Below are 8,507 nucleotides of genomic sequence, written 5' to 3' on the forward strand. Positions count from 1 at the left end.
TGTTGTGTAAAGATGTCAAGTTTGAATTCACTGATGAATGTCGCATAACCTTTGAGAGGATTAAGCAGGAGCTTGTGAGTGCTCCTATTGTTCATCCACCATATTGGGATCTACCATTTGAAGTAATGTGTGATGCTAGTAATTTTTCAGTAGGAGGAATGCTGGGACAGAGAAAAGATAAGAAACTTCATGCAATTTACTATGCAAGCAGGACACTTGATGATGCACAAAGAAACTATTCAACAACAGAGAAAGAGTTGTTGGCGGTTGTGTTTGCTTTTGAGAAGTTTCGGTCTTATCAAGTTGGTTCAAAAGTTATAGTTCATACTGATCATGCTGCATTAAAGTATTTGATGCAGAAGAAGGATGTTAAGCCTAGACTTTTGAGATGGATTCTTTTACTACAAGAGTTTAACATTGAAGTGAGGGATAAGAAAGGAGTAGAGAATGGTGTTGCTGATCACTTGTCTAGGATTAGAATTGATGATGATGTCCCAATACATGATTGTTTACCTGAAGAGCATGTTTATTTTGTGGATACAGGGTTTCGGACTGATGAACAGATGTGTTTGTCTTCGGATGCAGAAGGTGTCGATCGACACCCTTGTTTCCCGAGACAGATTGGTCGAATGATGGAGATTTAGCTGCTGTGGCTAGCTCTAACCAATCCTGGTATGCTGATATAGCCAATTATCTTGCTGTAGAGGTAGAACCAGACAAATTCACAAGTTATCATAAGAAGAAATTCTTAAGAGAGCTTAAGAGATACTATTGGGATGAGCCTTATTTGTATAAGCATTGCAGTGATGGTGTTTATAGAAGATGTCTAGCTAAGACTGAGGTTTATGATGTTCTGTTTCAGTGCCACGGATCAGACTATGCTGGACATTTTGCTACTTTCAAGACAGTTTCTAAGGTTCTACAAGCAGGGTTTTGGTGGCCAACAATGTTCAAAGACACTCATGAGTTTTTCTCCCGCTATGATGCCTGTCAAAGAAGAGGACAAATTAGTAAGAGGCATAAGATGCCACAAAACTTCATCCTTGAGGTTAAAGTGTTTGATTGTTGGGGTATTGACTTTATGGGTCTGTTTCCATCTTCTCACAAAACAACTATATCATGGTGGCTGTTGATTATGTTTCCAAGTGGGTTGAAGCAATTGCAAGTCCAAAGAATGATTCTACTGTGGTTATTAAGTTGTTTAAGACCATTATCTTTTCTCGGTTTGGAGTACCCAATATTGTCATCAGTGATGGAGGTAAGCACTTTATTAACAAAGTGTTTGAAAAGCTGCTGAACAAGTATGGGGTTCAACATAGATTAGCTAGTCCATATCATCCTCAGACTAGTGGACAAGTTGAGGTTTCCAACAGGCAGATCAAGGAGATTCTTAAGAAAACAGTGGGTGTTACAAGAAAGGATTGGGCTGCCAAGTTAGATGATGCACTTTGGGCATATCAGACTGCATATAAGACACCACTTGGTACTACTCCTTTCCATCTGCTTTATGAGAAAGCATGTCATCTACCAGTGGAGTTAGAGCACAAAGCAGCTTGGGCAGTTAAATTGATGAATTTTGATGCCAAAACAGCTTCAGAGAGGAGGTTGGTACAGTTGAATAAGTTGGATGAGCTGCGCTTTCATGCATTTGAGAATTCAAAGTTATACAAGGAGAGAACCAAGGCTTATCATGATAAGAAGATAATCTCCAGACATTTTGAGCATAATGATCAGGTACTCCTTTATAACTCTCGGTTGAAACTGTTTCCAGGAAAGTTGTGTTCCCGTTGTTCTGGTCCTTTTATTGTTCATGAAGTTAGACCATATTGAGCTATTGTGCTGTTAAACTCCAAAGGAGAGAAATTCACTGTTAATGGTCAAAGGGTGAAACACTATTGGGCGAAAGCCGAGATACCAGACGGACACATTGTGCGTTTGGATGATGCACCCTCAGCCTAATCTGCTGCCAAGTCAAGCTAATGTCTTAAAACAAGCGCTGAGTGGGAGACAACCCACTGGTAAGAACTAATTATTTTCAATTCTCTTTTAGGATTACTAACTTATTAACTTTTGGTTTTGAGTTTTAATTGTTTCAGAAAAAAAAAACAGAGTTTTGGACATCATTGATCATACAGAGCATCAACCGACACCACCTGGGTGTCGGTCGACACTACTGATTGATCGTAGACGAGATAACGGGCCATCAGGTTTGAAAATTTGGGCTTTAAAGCTTATTGGGTTTTGACATTGAAGTGGGCCGGATTTGAACTGAGCAGCATCGACCGACAGTCATTAGTGGTGTTGTCGACAAACGTTAAAACCGAGGGACTCGCGAATTAAACCCTCGAGCCGTCTCTTTTGTTCTTCAACTCTTGAAACTCGAAAATCTTCAAAGATCCACAGGTATCTCGATTCTGCTCCATTTTGAGTGATTCCAAGCTCTATCCCACTCGATTTTGAGCCCTCTTTCCAGATCTGGTGTCCTTTTCACAGTTTGGGGAGATGGCATCCAGGAAAAAGCTAAGGACGAATTTCGGTGAAGCTTCAACTTCTCGCCACCGACGACCACTCCTCCTGCTCCATGAGTTCCAACTCATCCTCCAAGGCCAAGGTTAGAAGGTAGAAAGATTAGATGTCATAGGAATTGGAATGATGATATTATGAAGGAATTTGAAGAATCAGAGTACATCAATAGGCCAGTGTTAGAGAATTGGGATGTGTATGATACATTGTTCTACAATGGATGGTTAGGAGTTGAGGTTAAACCCACTACAACACTTGATTTGGTTGCTATGACATAGTTGCGCATTGAGGATGAAGTTCTTGCTATGTTGGATAGGATAGGATTGGGAACCATTGTATCTAGGCCGTATGATATGTATCCTGATCTTGTTCGTCAGTTTATGGCCAAAGTGCGAGTTTATTATCAGAATGAGGCGGTTAAGAATGCACAGGAGGGGTTTCTATCTTTCTTCATCAGGGGTATTCGCTATAGGCTACCACTTAGAGATCTTTGTGGAATTTATGGTTTTGAGAGAGATTTTACAGAGGTTGCACTTCCTGATAAGTTTCTTGATGTCTAAGATTTCTGGAGTTTGTTTGGACATGGGCAGTATCATTCTAAGTCATCTACACATACAGATATTAGACATCCGGTCATGAGGTATGTCAGTCGTGCTATTGGGCACACACTTCTATGTAAGATGGAGCCTACAAAGATGCGAATGGCAGAGTTGATCTTATTGTATTTTGGCTTGCGAGACTTGGTTGTTGATATTTTTCCTACACCCGCATTAGATAGGCCAGTTAACATGGAAGCAGTTTTTGCGCATCACTTGTTTACCTTGAAGACCAAGCCTTTCACTGGGAGCGAAAAGAAGACACAGAGCGTTGGGAGTCTTTTGGCTCCAATCTTCAGGCATTTTCAGATTGACCTCGAGAGTTGTAGGATCATTACTGAGCATCCCGTTATGGATGTTGATTACATGGCACATATTCTTTGGATGAAGAACCTCTATTCTGGCGTTTTTGTTCAACCACTGGAGAGCGGATGATTTCAATGCCGCGTCTTGCACTTACTGATATTGGCAAGGATTAAAGCCAGCTGGCATTTCAGCCTAACATGAGAGACTCTGTTGCTGCACCTGCTGCTCGTCGCCGACGAGGCGCTGCTATTCCTGTTGTGGAATTAGATGGTCCTAACCCTGCTGGGGGTTTTGAGATTGGTTCTTCTTCTGGGACCGCGACACTTGAGTTTCTAGAGCCGCCACAGGATCCTGCCACTATGGACCAGGGAGCTCATCAGGCGTACATGGTTTCTACTTTGCATTCCATCTAGAACGGCATGGTTCGATTGTCTCAGTGTGGCTGCATTCGTCCTACTAAGAGCAGATCACCTTCACTGTCTTCCCCACCTGCCAATCCAGCCTCTGATGCTGATGATTAGTTTCTGATCATGGTTTTCTTTATCTTTTTCCCTTTTTAGGATTGAGTCAATTTTATTCTTGCATTGAGTTAGTTTGTGTTTGAAATTTGTTTGAACTTATGAACTATCTATCTATCATGTTGCTTCTAACTTGTGTTTGAGTGCTTCTTAACAGAATTAACATTCAAGGATTGATCCAGCAACACCTCAACACAACTAATTGCAACGAACAAGGAGTTTCGGCCAAAAATCACCATTCGCCGAGGGTGTCGATCGACACTGCAATGGTTTCGGTCAACACTGATGGGTAACCCGAGAATCAGTTCATCTTTTCTTTACAATTTTTCACCATATTTTTGTTTCTTTTCCTTTCTCTTGCTTGATAACACTGGGGACAATGTTGTTTAAGTTTGGTGGAGGTTAGTACTAACTAACTAACTTAGTTTTTTTTATTGTGTCAAACCATATTTTAGTTTTTATTGAGTCAAATTTTTCTTTTTATGTTGGGGACTATGATTTTCCTTTTAGAGTACTGTCTTGGTTGATTAATGCTGCAGATTGAATCCAAAATCCAACTAATGAAAAATCCAAAGGCTGACCAGTAAACCAGAGACATCCAAATTTCCAACAGAATCCATTAAACACTAAGGTAATTTCTGTACTTTTCTTTTTACACTCATCAAGGAGATTGATGTTCATAGAGCTTGACTCCTTGTTCATACCTGACAAGTAAGATTTTCAAAAGAAATTGGTACTCCTCTCCCTTATTGAAGTTTAAATTTTTTTTTCTGAAAGCTTTGTAGGAAAACAAAAAGAGTGAATAAAAGATGTGATGATTTTGATCAGTTTAGAGAGGTAGGTAAATTACCTATGATATCATTATTCTACTCTTGAGTCAAATGATCACACAAAACTTGAAAGCAAGGGGTAGGTAAATTACCGATGACCCCATTATTCGCCTACACTTTTGATTTAAAAGAAAGAAGAAGATAGAATTATTAAATAACTAAAAAAGCAGCAAAGCAAAGCTCAAAGGAAGAAAAGAATAGAATAAGTCTAGGGGAGAGAAAGAGTACCATAGGTGTTAAAGATATTATCTTGCTTGTTATGGTATTGTACGAGAATGAGTCTAGAAGGTTCTTGACATTGATCAAATTGATGGGTCCCATCGATGAAGGCTTAATGGAGGATGTTGAGGAATTTGGGATGCTATAAGTGCCAACGGAGAAATACATGGTGGTTCGATTTGGAAATATCTGCTAATCATATGGATTATGGTTTGGATGATCATGGCATTACTTTAAAAAGAAAAGGAGTTTTCGCGTTTTCAAACCTCTTTCACAGGTCTAAGTTTCTGTTTTGCTTGTGGGCAAGCAAATGCTAAGTCTGGGGACAGTTGATATATCATGGTTTTTACGGTTTTAACCATGATATAAGTGTGTTTTTTGATTCTTTTGATTTGTTTTGTAGGATGTTTTTGAGTCTTTATAGGTTTTCTAGGATTTTGGCATGGATAGAGCGAAGTGGAGCAATTTGGATCATTTTGGAGCATTAATCCGGAAGAAACGAACTTGGAGCCGATCAAGAGTGATGGTGTCGATCGACACCACCTTAGTGTCGGTCGACACCCCGTATAGCTGACGAGAGAAGCCAAGTTTTGGAAGTTTTACAAATTTGCCCGAAGTTTTCCACAATTGCAACCCAAGTCCCTGACGTGTTTTAGGACATATTTATAGTGTTTTTAGGTTTTAGAAACCCTTAAGTTATTTTCTAGCAGCTTTTTGAGAGAGAGAAATTGAGAGCTTTTGGGAGAGGCTGATCTGATTTCATCTGTAGAGAGAAGATTCATAAACTCTTTATTTACTCTTTTAATATCTATTGCTTATTATTCAGAATTATGTTTTGTTCTTCATTGAATATGTCTGAGTAGTTTGCTTGTTAGGTTCAAAGTTTTTCACAGGGTTTTTATGGTCTATTAGATCTGTTATTTTTAGGGTTTATTATCTTTTATGATCTTCATCTTTGGTTGTTCTTAATATTAATTCTTGATTGATCACCTAGAATTAATAACCTAGGAAAATAAATTGATATGAGAATATAATTGATTTTCCTTATTAAACCATTGATGAGCAAAATTACTTATTGCAAAGAGATTTGATTTAGTACTTTTGTGGACAATCTAAACTTGTTTTTAAAGCTGATTTTTAACCTAGAATTTTACAAAGAGATTTGGATTTTCTGGTCTTAAATTTAGATAATATTTGTAGCGAGAACTGATTTATTTTACATAAGAGCTTAGAGTTCTAGATCTGATTTTTAATTGCTTGAAGCCTAATAATTTAATATTCTGAAATTTCCTGAGAAATTCTCTGACCTAGCCTTTATTTAATACTTTTCATTGTTCTAATTTTAATACGAATTATTCTGTTTAGTGTAATCATAAAACTCTATTATTTATTGTGTAGTCGTTGTGGAATTTGACCCCTAAATACTATAGTGATCTCTTAATATGAGAGAGTAGCTCTAGGGTTTAATTTGAGCATATCAACAACTCAGATTAAGCATAATGAAGAAGAAGAGCTTCACAACTCGTTTAAGTTGATCCTGTAACGGTCAAGCTTCCTCCTCGATCAGATTCTTTCCTCTCTTTTGGTCCATGTCATCCTCTTCTTCACTTACGCCCTTCTGACATATGGCATTGTACAATCATATCACCACCAAATCCTACTCATGGTGTAGAATAGATACGTACGGATCCCTGTCTCTCATAGGATCCTCAGAGAAATAGTTTCCTTCTAATACAAGTTTATTCAAGTAAGCCAATCTTCTATTCCTTACAGCTACAACTACAGACCTTGGTTTAAAGCTCGCCTTATCTTCATTTTTAAGTTTCAATCAACTTCTTAGTCATGTTTCAAATCATCTAACTCAAGCATTAAGCAGTTTTGACTCCATATCGTTCTGAATTAAAACAAATAAGTAAGTTTCAGATTACAAATAAAAATTTCGATAAGGTTTCAATCTCAAAACCGTAATGAAGCTGATACTAAGATTTTTGTGTGTCTCCTAGTAGGTTCAATTAACCTTATGCAATTGTAGTAATTAAGGTGTCAATCCAAATGGGATATTGCTACCACTCAAGATGCAATCAAGAAATCACAAGTTAAGCCAATTCAAAAAGAGTGTTTTTATGTCTAACAATCCTAGAGTGATTAGAATGCAAAACGGAAATGAGTCACAGAACTAGAAACGAAAATGTATGACAAGAAGCGAACAAGAATAAGTGAAACCGAAAACGATTCTAAGCATGAACAAACAAAACAGTCTCAGGAATGTAATATTAATCAAAAAGATAAAAGTCCTAAGGATGGGAGTAATTGATGTCGGTGGAGTCTCCTAGTCTACAGAGTGTTTAACATACGACAAACAAAATATCCCTAAACAATGAACATACTCAACCACTTCCATACCTAGCTCTCGCTAGAAAAACATGATCAAGCATGGAATGAAAAACAAGTTCATTCACGTCAACAAACATCCTAGACAACTAATCTCTTAGGCTAGGAACGTAAGTCTCTGGCACTAGTTGGTCAGACATTTCATCAAACACCTTTTGGGTGTGGAAATGTCTCGAACCTAGTTCCTATTGATCAGAGAGAAACTAGTAATTCTAACACTAGTCCAGAAGGGAATCATACAAATCAAGCTTAAACACTCTACATCCTAAGATCCTCCACCTAATCTATCCCATCCCCAAGAACTCTAGCGCTACTCAGATCCGAAAATCATCACCAAAGACATAAATCCAGAAAATATTGAACAAAGCATAATAAGATAGACAAGAATGAGATGAACAAATTTGCAGAAGAAATCAACTGCAAAAACTAAACGGATTAAAAGATATCTGGATACAAAGTCTCAAACGTTTTAGGTGGCTAGGTAGAACCTTAAGAACAAAACAAGAATAAGAGATAAGATGTCCTAAACCAAGACTTAACAAAATGTATATATAGTAAAAACGTGTGAATCCCTAAAACTTAAAACGATAAGATAGAGCGTCGGTTCAGGAGTCTCCTGAAGCGTATAAGACGGAGTGTCTTCCTGGCATGCGTGATTTCGTCCGTGTGCGTCCAGTGGTTCGATTGGTGTGAGTAGGAGTGGGTCGAGCCGTGCGAGTGAAAATGGCTCGAGAATGGTCGGTGAAAGTGGCTCGAGCGTGGTCGGTGAAAGTGGCTCGAGCTGGGTGTATACGCATCTACTAAAACAATGATAACTCTTGAACCATACCTCCGATTGGCTTGAAATTAATGGAATTGGAAAGATGACTCAATTCTCTAAAACTTTGATGAAGACGTCAAAAGCTGAATCCCTAGACCGGTGGTTAGAGTGATGGCTCGATTGAGTGGTCCGACTGGTGCCCTAAGAGTGGCTCGATTGCGTAGGTTGAGAATGGCTCGATTGTAGAGGTTGAGAGTGGCTCGATTGTGGAGGTTGAGATTGGCTCGATTGTGTGCGCCTCCGACATCTCCTAAACACCTGAAATACTTCGAAATGCACAATGCATGCAAGGATGATGCAAAAA

The sequence above is a fragment of the Camelina sativa genome, chromosome 11, assembly GCF_000633955.1.
Source record: "Camelina sativa cultivar DH55 chromosome 11, Cs, whole genome shotgun sequence".
In the NCBI taxonomy this organism is placed as follows: domain Eukaryota; kingdom Viridiplantae; phylum Streptophyta; class Magnoliopsida; order Brassicales; family Brassicaceae; genus Camelina; species Camelina sativa.